The 16,844-nt window shown below is 31.8% G+C and overlaps 1 protein-coding gene across 2 annotated transcripts in view; it reads right to left on the minus strand.

Moving 5' to 3' along the window:
• LOC119610697 (A-agglutinin anchorage subunit-like) overlaps window positions 1–16,844 on the minus strand; it is a 58,851-nt gene that overhangs the window by 11,016 nt on the left and 30,991 nt on the right. The window contains exon 1 of one of the 2 annotated variants that reach the window (XM_037966026.1): window positions 6,328–6,603. The exons of the other annotated variant lie outside the window; for it this stretch is intronic. The gene's annotated coding sequence lies outside the window, so the exon portion shown is untranslated. Of the gene's footprint in view, window positions 1–6,327; window positions 6,604–16,844 lie in introns of those variants that run through there. 2 annotated transcript variants of the gene reach the window in all.

The following is a 16,844-nucleotide window of genomic DNA, read 5'->3' on the forward strand; positions in this document are numbered from 1 at the left end:
ACTTTAGAAACACTTTCAGCGGTATCGGAACTATAACACAAACTTTTCTTTAGTGCATGGTAGGGGCTTTCAGACAATTTCTTTTACACACTTTATAACCATTTAACACATTTCTTTTAACACCAATTTTCATTAACCGTCGGAGCTTAATAAATCTCTTTTTAAAACAGTTTTTTTTTCAAACTATTTAAAATTGATGAATTATTATATTTTGTTTAATTACATATTTGTTATTTAATTGTTTTTTTTTACCGCAACTTGCGTAAATAACTTTTATCTTTACCGCTTTTGTTATGTTAACAAAAGCCGTCGCTTTTCACACCATATATTAATAATGATTTAAAACTTTTCAAAACTTCTTTTTACTGTGTTTCATTTAATGTTAATTAATTTGTGGTAAATATTCCTTAAGGCAAAGCGGTAAAATTTCAAAATAATAATTTCACAATTATTTAAACAGAAAATATGAATATATATATTTTTTTTAAGTTCTGTTACATTTTTTTATAAAACTCTTTAGAAATCTTATAGCGTCAGTTGTTATCTCCCTTTGCTAACCTTCAACCCAAAAAGATTTGAAAATCTTTTAGTTACTACATTCTAAACTAAACTGATAAGCCAGAGATGTTTAAAATGAAGAGCTTTTTTAATATTGCAAATGTAAAGGCTATAAATATATTAGATAAGAAAGTAATGTTTATTAAAATTACAAGAAAAATTTATATTATTTTTAAGAAAATAGGCCTCAGAAATTTGAGATTAAATTTACTTAGTAAATATTTACTTTTTTTTACTTTATAAAATATATCATTTTTAACTAAATATGTCATAGACTACATTCCATGTCTTTTACTTGTCTAGCCAGTAGTTATTTTCTATATAATTTTATTAATATTTTTATACCCACCATCAAAAAAGATGGGGGGTATATTGATTTTGTCATTCCGTTTGTAACACATCGAAATATTGGTCATAGACCCATAAAAGTATATATATTCCGGGTCCTTATTAAATTCTAAGACGATCTAGCCATGTCCGTCCGTCTGTCCGTCTGTCCGTCCGTCCGTCCGTCCGTCTGTCCGTCTGTCTGTTGAAATCACGATAGGGACCACACGAGAGGAGCTAGACAGTTGAAATTTTGCATAAATATTCTCTATTATTAAGGTTTGTTTGGTATTGAAAATGGGCAATATCGGTCCACTTTTTCGGATAGCCCCCATACAAGTGGACCTCCAAAAAACAGCTTTAACGGGCATAACTGTTTTATAAGTAGGAGTATAGCGATGAAATTCGACATAAAGAAGTTTAATGTGAGCCAAAATCTTTCTACCAAATTTTTTGAGGATCGGCCTATAAATGACCCTACCCCCCATATAAGGTCCCCTTATGAAAATTACTTTAACACTCATTACTGGTCCCAAAATGCAAGTACAGCGATGAAATTCGGTATAAGTATGTTTCTTACGAAACAAAATCTTTCTACCAATTTTTTTTAGGATCGGCCCATAAATGACCCTACCCCCCATATAAGGTCCCCTTTAGAAAATGACTTTAACACTCATTACTGGCCTAAAAATTCGAGTATAGCGATGAAATTCAGTATAAGTAAGTTTCTTACGAACCAAAACATTTTAACCAATTTTTTTAGGATCGGCCCATAAATGACCCTACCCCCGATATAAGGTCCCCTTCTGAAAATTACTTTAACACTCATTACTGGCCCTAAAATGCAAGTATAGCGATGAAATTCGACATAAATAAGTTTCATGTGAGCCAAAATTTTTCTACCAAATTTTTTGAGGATCGGTCCATAATTGACCCTACCCCCCATATAAGGTCCCCTTTAGAAAATTACTTTAACACTCATTACTGTTCCAAAAATGCGAGTATAGCGATGAAATTCGGTATAAGTAAGTTTCTTACGAACCAAAATCGCTCTACGAATTTTTTTTAAGATCGGCCCATAAATGACCCTATCCCCCATAAAAGGTCCCCTTCTGAAAATGACTTTAACGATCATTACTGGCTAAAACATATGAATATAGCAATAAAATTTTACACAATTAAGTTCTTCGCGAGCCAAAATCTTTTTAATAACTTTTATGTGGATAGGTCCATAATTGGCCCTACTCTCCCTATTGGGTCCACTTCAGGAAATAGCTTAAACGCTCATTACTGTCTTAAAAATACGAGTAAAGCGATGAAATGCTACACACGTAAGTTTCTTATGAGCCAAAACCTCTGTACCAATTTTTTTGGATCGGCCCATAAATGAGCCTTCCCCCATATAAGGTCCCCCTCTGCAAATAACTACATGCTCATTACTGGCTTAAAAATATGAATGTGACGAAAATTGACGCACATAAGTTTAATGCGTGCCAATATCTCTCCACCAAATTTAGGGAGGATCGGTCCATAATTTAATTTTCAGAAAATTACTTAAACGATCATTACTGGCTTAAAAATATGAGTTATGAAATACGGTTATGAAATTCGCTCCGAATTTCATGCGGAATGTGTTGGTAATAGTATCGGTTCATAATTGACGCTCACGGTTTAAGAATTGAAATAAAATATTTGTTTTTTTTTTTTTAATTAATATTTTGGTAGTTCAAAAGAGCTCTGGCCATAATTGACTTAAGCCATATTCCAAATATCACGCTGATGTTTATAGGGGAGCATTCCTTTTACAGCATACGGTTTGATGGTGGGTATATGAGATTCGGCACAGCCGAATATAGCACTCTTACTTGTTTTGTAAAACTTTTGCTTAAACTGCATTATTTTCTTCTTAAATGGTACTATATTTTTTTAACCAAATTGCATAAAAATTTCTTTTAAAGGTCAAAAACCTTTACAGGTTTATCATATAGGAGTAATAAGGCCACAAATACATATATAAAAGCGGTAAACTTGAAATGCGCTTTAATATTTATAAACTTGCTCAAGTCATCAGATTTAATAAAAACTCTATAGGTTTTTAGCATTAAACGATTTTAAATGTCAGACTAATTTAACTGGAATTGTATATAATTCATCTAGAACTGATTAAGTTTCATTAAAATGTTCCATTTTTTGCATAAACTTCAGCAGCTTCCTGAGGTCTAAGAAAGTTTAACATTGTTTTCTCTCTTTCACTGATCTAGGTCAGGGATCGGTTGGTTTTGTTTGTGGTCATAGCAACGTGAAAAGGCTATAGAGTTTGAAAGCTTTTAAGAGAGTTCTTTGCCAAGATCTAGATTAAACATTGCCGAGGTCACGATCTTTAATCCTCGTTTATTTTAAATCTTTTCCGATAAGTTCAACAACAACCCGATTGGCTCTAATTCGTCTTTTGTCACGAATGTACGCTTTGTAAACGAAAGTGAAGACAGACGCCTCTTTAGTGTACCAAAGTAAGCGGAAAGGTCCAATTTCGCGTGTTTACTACTTTGGATCAGCTTTCTGACACTCGCTTTGTAATCTATGCAATGACAATAGATACATTCGGTCACCCTTGATATACAAAGATATTCATTCATGAGTAGAACGAATTACATATCCGAGGTATTGGAAATCAGACTCTGTGTTCTAATCAGATATTCAAAAACAGATTTTGTCATATAATTGAAGAACTGAATGAATAAGTCTACATTAATCTCTCAAGTGACAAGTATATCGAGTCGATCTGGCTCATTGATCTCAAGAGCTGTACCTCTAGAATTGATCTAGTTCTTCGATCTGATTGTTGGCTTCTTGTGAAAAGAGAATCCTATCGATTTTCTTGTAGTAATTTTCTCAAAAGTAGCAAAATCTTCTAATCTCAAGAAGTGTATTGACCTTATCTTAAAGTATCGTATCTCTATTATATAGAATAGATCCAGTTCATCGATCTTAATGAGTGTATGCGCCTGATGAAAAGAGGATCTGATTGTACGCTTCTCGTGAAAAGAGAATCGTATCGATTTTCTTGTAATAATTTTCTTAAAATTAGGTAAGGTTCTTAAACTCAGGATGTGTATTGACCTTGTCTTAAAGTATCGTATCTCTATTATAAAGATTTGATGCAGTTCTACTTGAAGTAAATAACTTTTAAGTTTTTCTATCGCACGGTAGAAAAAATTTAAAGGTTTTTAGTTTGTTCCAAAATGTTTGAGCACCCAAAAAACTCAGTTTGATACACCTAAGCACTTGCAAATTTCCGGCCGTCGGGAAGACATCTTTGTGGGATATTGATATTTAATATGTTTGGTGTCTTGCGGCGCCCTTTCACTACAATTTAAATGTCCCTCAAATATTTGGCCCTTGACGGGGGAACTCGTATCTTTGTTTCGGATGAACTTATCTTTATACCTTGCATCCTATGTGATTGTGACTCTATGAACTTCGAAATCTAGTTGTACGAGAAATTGTATTCCAAAACATTCAAAGATTCGTTTACAAAAGAACGATACAATAAAGAGAGTGAATTAAGATTGCAAAAACCATTGAACATTCCATGATCATTTGACCGTCGGAAAGATTTATACATTTGTGGTTTTCCAGACTTATGTCTAGTTCTCATACAAATGTCATTTGCTTTTGGAAACTTGAAAAGATCATCCTCAAATACGAAACATTTCCAACTCTCTGAAGGTTAAAGAATCGACAAAAAGTCAATCACCTTGATCAGCTGTCATTCAATTATCATTTACTTCGAAAAACCATCTTCAAACTGGAAATATTTCTCTCTTTTTAGAGGTTAAAAGAACACGATCAGTTGAAAGTGTTCGATCAGCATTTTGGACTCATCAGAAAACACGGTCTCCGGTATAGTCCTCAATCAAATGCCATTTGCTTTAGTTAGTTAGTTTGAAAGGAGGATGTATATACATCAAATCCGAAGAAATACACCTAGTCCTCTATCGGGCCTGTTGTGCGCTCCTTAACCAGTGCCTCAGCTGGGAATCGAACCCACCACCTCCGGTCTACCAGACTAAAACACTAACCACTAACCTACCGGAGGCCACACTCATTTGCTTTAGGAAACCAAGAAAGTGAACTCTTAAGCACTAAAAATTTCCGATACTTCAAAGGTTTTAAACTCAATCAGTTGTAAATGTTAGATCAGCATTTTGGACTTGTAAACAAACACGATCTTCTGTATAGTTCAAACACGAAACATTTCCAACTTTTCAAACACTTCGAAGCTCCACAAAAACAGTCGATCAGTAGTAAATGTTTGATTATTAGTTTGAACCTGTAAATTTTGTTATCTGTTGTCGAAACAAGAAGAAACCATCTTCCAATACAGAACATTTTCAAAAACCAGAATTGATGGTCTTTTCACAGATTCAAAGAAACGTGTTCAACTTTGATGCCGTAAAGAAGCCTTGTCTATATTAAACACACATTCCAGAGAACATTTTACCGCCGGGAGAGTTGTTTTAATTTGTATTTTTATTAAAAATAAATTAGGTCAAAACATTTTGTTTTCAAAACAAGATTTATATATAGGTATTCTTTTTAAATGACACTTCTATAAAGACCCTCGCACTCTTAGTCGTGTTGATCGTTTCAAGTTGATCATTTCTTATTAAACACATTTTTGTTGTAACTTCTTGTAAAGTTGAGATATTTATTTGAAATTCTTCTTTTTTTATTCTCCTCTCAATTAAGAGTTCTTTGACCATGTTGTATGTGTGAGTTCTTTATGTTTCCTTTTTTCTTCTTGTAATTTAAAACACGATCAACAGCCAACAGCTGATGCCGGTGGTAAATCATTACATTAAAATTTCCCAACACTATGCTTAAGTGTTTTTTTTTATTACATTTAGTGCACATGTTAGTTTTTTAGTTTTTTAGTTTTTTTTTTTTTAATTTAAATCTGTTTTTAATCACTTTTTTTGAAATTTGTTTGTTGGCGAGGTTATATGTTTTTTTTTTTTTGTTTTTCTTGTAGTCTATTTTGATTTCGTAAATTTTTTAAATTTTATTATTTAATAAACATTTCTAGTTTTAGATTTTTAGTGAGGTTTTTGTTTAATTATTTCGCAATTAAATTTTGATTAGAATTTGTTTTAAGAAAAATATAGAAAAATGTTTATATTTAAATTTTAAGGCATGATTAATTTTGTTATTTATTATTTTTAGGAAAATATTTAAAGCCCACACTTATTTCTATTTCAATAGTATTTTGGCTAAATAACACAATAATTATTTTTAATTTTAATTAGCCAACAATTGCAAGTTTTTTTATTGTTGTTCTATAATAACCTGCTAGGGGTACTTTTTTTTAAGAATTTATTCAAAATTTTCCTTTTACTAAAGATTTTTTTGTTAATTATAAACACGCAAAGTGAAACTTACACTCAAAAACAGAACTGAAACTTTGAATAAAAACCGCTACATTAACGCGCACGTTTATGCATCAACCATTAAGGAAATACAACGAAATAACAATAAATATTAACGAGTGATTTTTCTTCTTTTTACTTTTTTTATTACTGCATATTTTAAAACACAAATAAAAACGAAAATTTGTTTTTAATTTTTTTTGGTAATTTAAGAACGAGAACAACAAGTTCTTTATAAACTTTCTTTATTCTTCCGTTTGGCACAACCAATACGCACGACTTACAAAATTAAACTGAAATAAACCTCAAGTATCATCATCACACACATAAAACCAACAACTCAACAACATGCTCACACTCTCTTTTAGACCAAAACACACACACACACCCAGGTATTATATTTATTCTCAAACCCCCCTCATTGAAAACAGCTCTCAACACTTTTCATAACTCAATAAAAAAAACAACATTTGACCAGAAAGTATAAAAACAACTACAATAAACTAAACACCATCATCTTTATTATCATCGACGAATACACAAAATAACAACAACAATATATTGTTGTCGTCATGAACAGCAGCAGCAACAACAGCCAACAGCTACTACATCACCAACAAACAAACATTAGTTATACACACATTCAATCAGCCGGTATTAAACTCACTCTCTCACTAGCCCACAGCTGATTTGTTGTGTTTTTTTTTTACTCTCAAAATTCTCCTATACTCTCTCTATGCAATGTTATCATCACCACCAACAATTTTTCATATAAATTTCATTCATTTCTTTTATTTTGTTTATTTGGGCAAGAAATTTTAATACTGTATTAAAAAATTGTATATGGAAAGAAGTGTATTACTCAGAGAGTTTTATTAAGAAAGGCAAGAGAGCGAGAGAGAATGTCTAAATAAAATCAAAATTATATCAGAAAGTAAAAGAGACCACATGGCTTTAGTTTTTATGGTTAATAGGATTTTTGAAATGAATTAGAACCTTCACAGTAGCGTACCCTTGAATTAAGACCGTACTAGTTTGTTCCCGAGCGGGACCCTCCTATTGGTGGGTCTTAGCTATGCTCACCATATTGTTGCAATATGCAGAGCACTAGGGAAATAAAATATCCAGGGGCAACCAAAATCTAGTCTAAAGTGTGGCATCTGGTTCTTTAGTATCATGAGCAAGCAGTGGTAGCCACGATAACGGCATGTTTTCAGCGAAATGCAGTCTTTGGGCCCATCAATCAAAGAACAAGATTAAGCAAACATGAGTTAAACACAAGTAAACGAAACACTGTCTCCAAGTGGTAATCGTGAACTTCTGAGGTGCCAAACTTATGTTCAAACATTACGATGAATGAAACCTTTATAGGGCCTCTGCTCCAGTGGTTGAGAAAAATGTCAGAAGAAGAAAAGGTACTAGTCTGTTAGACCGGAGGTTGTAGTTTCGATTCCGGAAGTTGTGGCACTGGTAAGGGAGCGCACAACAGGCCCCGTGCATCAGTCTTTTAGCGACATTCTCTGGTTCTACCCCATCTCAAATCTTCCCAAGGAAAGGCCGAGGATACATTTGATCATCAGCAGTTAGGTAGCATATCTTTTCCTCGGGATTGCAATAACACCAAGGTGAGGTCTTTCATCAAGGTTACATGCCCCCGTGAAACGCCCTAGTACAACCAAATACATATGTATGTACAGATCCCGGCGTGCTTCGTGTGAAAACCTGCCTATTCCACGGTGTTTCGTTTTCAACCACCAACACCTAAGCAACAAAGGTGGCCATTTTTGTAGATGGCGGATACCGGCAATATATGATCAAGCTCTTTGCTCAAGTACTCTGTAGTCCCATTGCTTCCTGTCCGGCCGTTTCCTCGTATTCCTCGACGACATTCCACAACCAACTCTGCTCTCTGCTGATTCGGCCATAGCACCTAGAGACGTATTTGGAGGTCCGAAAATGACTAGACTATGACTAGACTATGACTAGACTATGACTAGACTATGACTAGACTATGACTAGACTATGACTAGACTATGACTAGACTATGACTAGACTATGACTAGACTATGACTAGACTATGACTAGACTATGACTAGACTATGACTAGACTATGACTAGACTATGACTAGACTATGACTAGACTATGACTAGACTAGACTATGACTAGACTATGACTAGACTATGACTAGACTATGACTAGACTATGACTATGACTAGACTATGACTAGACTATGACTAGACTATGACTAGACTATGACTAGACTATGACTAGACTATGACTAGACTATGACTAGACTATGACTAGACTATGACTAGACTATGACTAGACTATGACTAGACTATGACTAGACTATGACTAGACTATGACTAGACTATGACTAGACTATGACTAGACTATGACTAGACTATGACTAGACTATGACTAGACTATGACTAGACTATGACTAGACTATGACTAGACTATGACTAGACTATGACTAGACTATGACTAGACTATGACTAGACTATGACTAGACTATGACTAGACTATGACTAGACTATGACTAGACTATGACTAGACTATGACTAGACTATGACTAGACTATGACTAGACTATGACTAGACTATGACTAGACTATGACTAGACTATGACTAGACTATGACTAGACTATGACTAGACTATGACTAGACTATGACTAGACTATGACTAGACTATGACTAGACTATGACTAGACTATGACTAGACTATGACTAGACTATGACTAGACTATGACTAGACTATGACTAGACTATGACTAGACCTATGAACTAGACTATGACTAGACTATGACTAGACTATGACTAGACTATGACTAGACTATGACTAGACTATGACTAGACTATGACTAGACTATGACTAGACTATGACTAGACTATGACTAGACTATGACTAGACTATGACTAGACTTTGACTAGACTATGACTAGAATATGAAAAATATTATGAATTTCAAATTCGCCAGTGATATTTGTCATAATTTGTTGGCCGTTTACTATATATTCTCACGCTAAAGCACTTCACTTCTCTTGCTGTAATTAAAACTCGCTCTCTCTCTCTCTATGGCCCCCCAGTGTTACAGCAAATTTTGGTAAGGTTTGTGTGTAAGAAAAGAAATTTTACCCTGCCAGCATGACATTTTGTTATTATTTAGGGAAATTCCATATCAGAGAAGAGAGTATTATAGTCAAGAGTATTGTTATTATTGTTGTTGGTCACAACAATATGCCCCCATTGTGTGTGATATTACAATATTATCATTATTATTTTTGTATTATTACTGATTTACTTGTTATTGTAATAAAAACGTATTTAGCAAAAGTACCTTCTTCTATAAAGCGCCAAAAAGTGTGCTTAAGTTTATAATAGTACTTCTGTTTATAGGTACTATTACTAGTACTCGTACTACTTGTACAAGTAAGTAAGTGCTCTATTACTGTAGAAATTGAGTGCGTAGTTAACAAAAATAACTGAGTAAAGCAGAGAAATGGCAGTAAGATTCTACTCCTTCTGTTAATTTAAGTATGGCTAAGTGTACTGGTATTTTGTTGTTGTTGTTGTCGTTGTTTTATTATACTCTTTACTTTTGTTTACATTTTGTTTTTGTATGTTGGTTGGTTGAATTGTTATTCTCTAGGCCTACACGCAAAACACCAATTAAAATCATTTAAATATGATACGTCAAAAAACTACGTACCGTTAGACCATGATGCCAGATGCTGGGGAACAGGTAACTCATAGGAGTAATTCGGGGAATGGAGAAAAATTAAATATTGTTAAAACAAAAAGAGTTCTTTTTCAAAATAAACAAACAAACATACTTTTTAGTGGTATTTTTTCCCGGCTTTCTTAAAAAACCTGGTGGCAACTTTGTAACAAGGCTCCCCAAGAAAATATAACATTATTAAAAATTGAATGAAATTGAATTTGAATGAAAAACATATTAATTATAAGGTATTGTGCCACTGGCTTTATTGTTGTTGTGTTAAATAAGGTGTTACCTGGAGGGTTGGATGATAACGAGTAAATAACAATAATACAATTATGTCCCACTCATAAGGTAAACTGATTAAAGGTAATTAGGTCTTCAATTTTTTTTGAACAAAACTCCAAATTTCTAAAGACCACAACTTGTGTTTATTTTTTCTTTTTTATTCTTAAATAAAAAGATTTTTTTTTCTTCAATTCTATTTGTTTTGTTAAGAAAACACACACACACACACAAAATGCAGGTAGTTTTGCACAAGCAGTACTTGATGGGTTTCACTTAAAGGATCAACAACAGAAGAATCATTGTGTTTGTTTAGTCTTTCAAATATTGAGAAAAAAATAAATAAATATAAATATAAAATTCTACAAACTTTTCTCTTTTTTTGCAGTATCATGTCGTAGGTTTTTTCTTGTTATTTTTTCCATTAAATTCATAATTGTTTTGTAAGATCATGATGATCTTTATAATCACGATCCTACGTTCTCTATATAGATTGTGGTTAGAGATGACGACATTGTGTTTTTACAGATGACGGATCATAATCCTATAAATTTAAGCACTATTGTTTGAATTTGTTTAATAAATATTAAAAAAAACGAAAGGAGAAAAAAAAAAAGAAACAGAAGTGTAAAGTTTTGACAGCCCACTGTGTAATGATCTCACGGTTTAAATCAATATATAGATTTGGAATTAATTTTCGATAGAAAAATATGGCTGAATGGAAAATTTGAAAAAATGTTGGCGCATTCATGTAGATCATATGTAATGATCATAACAGTATTTATTATGCATAGGATTTTTATTAAGAACGGAATTTTTGTTAGAAAAGAAGTGATCATAGATTATAATTTCCTTTTCTATTTAAATAAATTATTAGTAAAAAAACTACATTTAGTTTTTGTTAAATATAGGTTTTTTAATGCAAAAAAATAAGTGATCACCGTTGAAGATTTTAGATTTTTCGAGTTTGTCAGAGATTTTGACTTCTTTTAAAACTTGTCGAAGTTGAATTTTAAGGTTTTAAAGATGAAGCCTAGGGGCCTTTAGACCTATCTATCTATCTATCTATCTATCTATCTATCTATCTATCTATCTATCTATCTATCTATCTATCTATCTATCTATCTATCTATCTATCTATCTATCTATCTATCTATCTATCTATCTATCTATCTATCTATCTATCTATCTATCTATCTATCTATCTATCTATCTATCTATCTATCTATCTATCTATCTATCTATCTATCTATCTATCTATCTATCTATCTATCTACTATCTCTCTATCTATCTATCTATCTATCTATCTATCTATCTATCTATCTATCTATCTATCTATCTATCTATCTATCTATCTCTATCTATCTATCTATCTCTATCTATCTATCTATCTATCTATCTATCTATCTATCTATCTATCTATCTATCTATCTATCTATCTATCTATCTATCATCTATCTATCTATCTATCTATCTATCTATCTATCTATCTATCTATCTATCTATCTATCTATCTATCTATCTATCTATCTATCTATCTATCTATCTATCTATCTATCTATCTATCTATCTATCTCTCTATCTATCTATCTATCTATCTATCTATCTATCTATCTATCTATCTATCTATCTATCTATCTATCTATCTATCTATCTATCTATCTATCTATCTCTCTATCTATCTATCTATCTATCTATCTATCTATCTATCTATCTATCTATCTATCTATCTATCTATCTATCTATCTATCTATCTATCTATCTATCTCTATCTATCTATCTATCTATCTATCTATCTATCTATCTATCTATCTATCTATCTATCTATCTATCTATCTATCTATCTATCTCTCTATCTATCTATCTATCTATCTATCTATCTATCTATCTATCTATCTATCTATCTATCTATCTATCTATCTATCTATCTATCTATCTATCTATCTATCTATCTATCTATCTATCTATCTATCTATCTATCTATCTATCTATCTATCTATCTATCTATCTATCTATCTATCTATCTATCTATCTATCTATCTATCATCTATCTGTCTATCTATCTATCTATCTATCTATCTATCTATCTATCTATCTATCTATCTATCTATCTATCTCTATCTATCTATCTATCTATCTATCTATCTATCTATCTAATCTATCTATCTATCTATCTATCTGTCTATCTATCTATCTATCTATCTATCTATCTATCTATCTATCTATCTATTCTATCTATCTATCTATCTATCTATCTATCTATCTATCTATCTATCTATCTATCTATCTATCTATCTATCTATCTATCTATCTATCTTCTATCTATCTATCTATCTATCTATCTATCTATCTATCTATCTATCTATCTATCTATCTATCTATCTATCTATCTATCTATCTATCTATCTATCTATCTATCTATCTATCTATCTATCTATCTATCTATCTATCTATCTATCTATCTATCTATCTATCTATCTATCTATCTATCTATCTATCTATCTATCTATCTATCTATCTATCTATCTATCTATCTATCTATCTATCTATCTATCTATCTATCTATCTATCTATCTATCTATCTATCTATCTATCTATCTATCTATCTATCTATCTATCTATCTATCTATCTATCTATCTATCTATCTATCTATCTATTGGTCTGTATGTTACTTTGTCTGTCTGGCAGTTGGTCTTTATGTTACTTTGTCTGTCTGGCAATTGGTCTGTATGTTACTTTGTCTGTCTGGCAGTTGGTCTGTATGTTACTTTGTCTGTCTGGCAGTTGGTCTGTATGTTACTTTGTCTGTCTGGCAGTTGGTCTGAATGTTACTTTGTCTTTCTGGCAGTTGTTCTGTATGTTACTTTGTCTGTCTATAAGTTTGTCTGACAGTTAGTTTTTGTGTCTGTCTGTCAGTTTGTCTGTCTGTGTGTTTTCGACATCTAGTATAAAGAGCTTATGCTTTAATATTTTAATATCGATCGAAGATTTCATCTCGGAATAAAGACGTTTCAAATGAAGACTTTCAAAATGGTTTGACTGAACAAAAAACTCTCCTCAAATCCACTTCTTTAAAAACAGTTTCATTTCTTTTCGAAAATACTTGTAATTATGAATCAACAAGGGGTTGCTGCAAATCATCTAAAGACAGATGTTCTAAATATAAATTAAAGCTGGATTGACAATTTAACGTATAAAGCCAAATCTTCCCAAATAGGTAATGAAATGAAAAATTATTTTCACACAACATCCTATACTTAACTAAAAAAAAAAAAAAAAATTAATTTAATGAATAGAAATAGTTTATTCAAGTGGCACTATTCAAGGACAATTCCTATACATATGTGTGTACTCGTCAAAATATTTATTATCTCTTCACACTCATCTAAACCAAATCCTTGATGTTCTAGTAACTTAAAACAACAATAGCGGAAAGGAAATTTAAATAGGAAACAATACTATCTAGTTTACCACACACACAAAAACAAAAAATTAAGATCTTTATCTTTAAAGATAAAAAAAGATCATAATTGTTAAGCAATTAATTGTGGCATTTATTTCAAAACAAGGATCATTACATAGTAATTAGCAGGGTATTAGGGGTTTCTTTTGTATTTGAAATGATCTAAAGTTTATTCAAAGAACTATCGTCTATAGTAAGGATTATCTTATAAATTTTTTTTGGTTAGAGAATTTAAGAGTTTGCAAATTATTTTGTTGTATCGATCTTCGACGAGAAAGTGATCTCCGGTGTTTTTTAATTTCATTATTAAGTTTTTCATATAAAAATTGATTTGTAATGGAAAAGTGAGTTCAGCATAGATTTTGTCAATCAGTCGCTTAGTTAAAAAACTAAATTTGTTGCATTTTTTTGTTATAAAACTTTGTTATAATAATGCTACTTTTTATAAAACAATCTACCAATCTAAAGTGTCCATAATTATAGTATAGAATTTCATTAAACAAAAAAGCTTTACCATTGGCCAAAATAGAAATAAACTCACACTTTCCCTGATCCAAAAACGAACAAACAATAGTTGACGACGACGTCGACAGCCATTAATGTAATCAAACCTTATTTACATTGACTTGTTTGTAAGAAATATCAATAATCATGTGTTTAAAAAAGAAAAGAATAAAAAAAAACCTAAAAAAGAAATACAAAACAAATGAATTTTAAATACAACCGACGACTCATCCTAGTTAACAATTTTAACAATAATAAAAAAACAAAATAATACAAACCCAGGGAATAAATGATGACTATAATATTTCTTTTTGGTTTGTTTGAAGCACTTAACGTTGTTTAGACTTTATTTTTTTTTAAGTTTTATTTTTTTTTCTGTTGTTAAAAACGAATGCGTTTAGTAACTCATTCCCTTGTTATGACCATCATCACTCGCACATCAACGCATAAAACAATGTTTGTATTTGAAGACCCTCGTTAGTTATTGTTGTTGTTGTTGTTGCCGTTTTATTTCTGAATTTTATTTTTTGTCTTAAATAAAACACAAGCAAGAAGAAACAACTCAAATATTTATGGTAGCATATGGATGAACAAACATACTTAAAAGCGAGGGGTAGTCTTTTAAGGCTTTTCAAGGGCTAGAGACTACTTATGTTGTTGCAATATCTCACAAACACTTAAAAGTTTCAGTAGTTCCTTGTTCTCTATCGAAAATCAAGAAATTTTTGTTAAAAAACTCAAAAATTCTCGTCATTATTGAAGGATCTATTTGATCCTACAACGATCTGTTTAGTTACAAATTCTTAACTTCGAAGTCCAAAAACAAGACTGGGTTTAGTATTATTTTAATTTAGGAAAAAGTTCAGATCAAGTGATAAAAAAGCTTTAGCTTTGTTTTGCAGCTTAGATTTAACTGATTCTGTAACGATGACATTCTCTATCAATATTTTGCTTTGGAATCCGTAAATAAAGACTGGATCTCAGATATTTTTGGATTAGAAAGTAATTCGGTAATAAAGTTATCAGAAAAGTAAAAAATCTTTCGGCTTTTTCAGCACTGATCTATACCATTTGGCAATGATCTCATTCCCTATCAATCGTTACCTTAAGAAGTCGAAATCTTTTCACAGTTATCGGGTATAAATTAAGCAAGAACACTTCTTGTAATGTTGATCTCTTATATAGATCATATAATATCTCATAAGTTTCAGAAACTCTATAAAATCTAGATCCAACTAATCAGCACTGATCTATACCATTTTGCACTGATCTCATTCCGTATCAATAGTTACCTTAAGAAGTCGAAAATTGAGATATTCTTGGATTAAACTCATGAAATCTTTTTACAGTTATCGGCTATAAATCAAGCAAGAACACATGTTGTAATGTTGATCTTTAAGATAAAATCTAGATAAGATATAGATTCAACAAGATATAGCAGACCGTAATAGTTTTTTGGAGGGTCTAGAAACATTACATCAGTCTAACCAATTCGAGATGATCTCTAGTTGATATTAGAACTTTTGAGTTTTCATAATAACATGAACACAAGAGCTGATCGCGTACCGATACTAGTGATCTTGGTAACACTGGCTATTCGCCAACAAAACGCTTAATGCAAAGTATTGAAGCAAACCGCGGAATTGTTTTTAGAATTAATCTACCGATTGTGGTTAGAATAACTGGAGAAGATTGTCAATTTCTCCAATAATATATTTCTATCTATTTCTCCAATCTATATTTTCTTTCTGAAATCCTTCTATTAACTCACGAACAAATTATCGTTTAGGTCAGATATCGACCGAGAATGTGCGTATCTTTGCAATTTGTGCGGAGAAATTTAAAAGATTTCGAGCATCGCCGAGTACTTTGGCTCAGCTGTATTACGACTTCCAGATAGATTTTAATATCCTTCATACAGTTTATGAGAGGTTTTACTATCAACTTATCATTGCCAGACTTTTGTCGAAAATAGATCGATTCATCACGAACACTAATAACAGAATTCTATGGAAATACGTTCAGAATTTCTGAAGCTTGGAAGTTAATTCCTACACCACTATCCTCCAATAGGCCTTATAGCGGCCTAAGTTAGTTTTTTCATCACAAACTCTGATTGCAGAATTCTATGGGAAATCGTCCAAAATTTCTGAAGCTTGGAAGTTAATTCCTTCCATATATCGCTATATAAGGTTTTTACACCTATATTATCCATGAAATGCGGCGCACAATAGGCCTGATAACGGCCTAGATGTATTTTTTCATCACAAACTCTGGTGGCAAAATTCTAAGGAAATACGATCAGAATTTCTGAAGATTGGAAGATAATTCCTTCCATAGATTGCTAGATAACGTTGTTGCGCCAATATTCTGCATGAAATGGTGTGTACAATAGGCCTGATAGCGGCCTAGGTGTATTTTTTCATCACAAACCCTGAGGAGGGAAAATTGAAAGTTAATAGATTTCAGCTCATCTGTAATACGACTTCCAGATTGATTGATTGTAAAATTCTAAGGAAATACGTCCAGAATTTCTGAAGATTTGATGATAATTT

This window comes from Lucilia sericata, unplaced genomic scaffold, assembly GCF_015586225.1.
Source record: "Lucilia sericata isolate MDLA Ls3-8-SP2 unplaced genomic scaffold, ASM1558622v1 Contig001267F_arrow, whole genome shotgun sequence".
Classification (NCBI taxonomy): Eukaryota; Metazoa; Arthropoda; class Insecta; order Diptera; family Calliphoridae; genus Lucilia; species Lucilia sericata.